The sequence below is a fragment of the Hesperophylax consimilis genome, chromosome 11 (genome assembly GCF_061612785.1).
Source record: "Hesperophylax consimilis isolate HC1 chromosome 11, BYU_Hcon_1.0, whole genome shotgun sequence".
Taxonomy (NCBI): Eukaryota; Metazoa; Arthropoda; class Insecta; order Trichoptera; family Limnephilidae; genus Hesperophylax; species Hesperophylax consimilis.
Window position 1 is genome coordinate 28,041,440 of NC_142846.1, and position 1,518 is coordinate 28,042,957.

A 1,518-nucleotide genomic window follows, 5' to 3' on the forward strand; every position below is an offset into this window, starting at 1 on the left:
TTACATTATTTTGTCAGGTATTTTAAGCGGGTCAATAAAGGTAAGTCATTGAAACATTTTCTTGTCCTCGAAATTGAAAAAAAAACTATATTAAAATGGGCGTAAAACCTGTCACGATTAGGTTACTAACTTCGTTAATTAAAGAAAAACAAAAATAATTGAATTTTAAATAGGTAATATGTTTTAAGTCTATATAAATAAACGACGACAACGCGAAATTTGGGTAGAGGTAATAAATTTAAAAAAACTTTTTTTTTCATAATATACATATATAAAATAGTGTAACAATGTTTAATAATTGAATAAAAAACAAGTGTTAACTATTTATTTTAAATCGAAAATCAAAATTAAAACAAGGAGAAAATAAAACCCTCCGTTATCAGTGCGAGAGATCAAGTTTTAATTCTATATGTAAAACGAACATCACACATGAATGATTTACTGCCACAACTGATAATTTGTTTCTTGATGAAGTATTTGTATTTTATGAATAAAATGATTCATGGAAATATAAATAAAGCAGTACAAGAAATTTATTTGAATCGGCATTTAATTCTATGCTATTACGCGGACGCGATAAAAAAGGTAACACCGATAAAATCTTGAATCACAACTACTAAGTTACCTGCCCAAGCCAAAAAGTCAAATTTAATTGAGTGATCCTATCTCGGAAACCACTATGCAACAGATCAAAAAGATGAAAAAATGCCTAGTTAACTATAGACTGTTAAATTTATGTCGCAAATTAAAATTGTTTTCAACGCATCTAAATCAAGGTTTTTTGCGTCTCTAATAACAGACAGTGTCTTCATCCGGATGTTCGGCTTCTCACGTCGCGCCTCTGTTAAATCTGTTAAAGCTAAATACCATTTTCGCCAAACAAAGTTTCATCATTGTAAAAAGTGTTAAACTTAAACTGCTTACTTCGTAAAACTTACCATACTTTTTATTTAGGCTTTTTACCAATGCTCGGGGTTCATCCAATTTTTGTTGTGGTTCTTCTACACAGCTAAACAAGATAGCGTTTTAGAATTTTTTTAAATTTATTTATGTATGCATTGTTTTTGATGTGCAAAATAAACGCGATTTCAATTGCCAGCGCTAACGCTTGATTCATTGTGCCCAATTCGTCATAATAAAAGTTTTTGTTGTTCACCTCAGACCGCTCACAAATTCGTGAAGACGTGAGACGAATCTCGCAAGTTAAAAATCTTATTATAATTGGGTGAATGTGTTACCGATGACACCTCTCTCCCATAAATTTCCCTTTCAACAACGGCCATTGTCTTTATAGCCAATTCCCATCACTTTTTAATTAATGACACGGTTTCTCTCATTTCATGATTTCACTTCCTCAAAAGAGACCAACAATTTAATTAAACGCTTTAAAAACACAGATGTTGATCCGATCTTTTTAACAAACTCTCAAGTTTTCGGCCTGATTTTTGAAAATCTAGAATACCCTCACGTTATTTACGAGGATAGGATGCCATCGTACACGGAAGCATTCGACCCTCG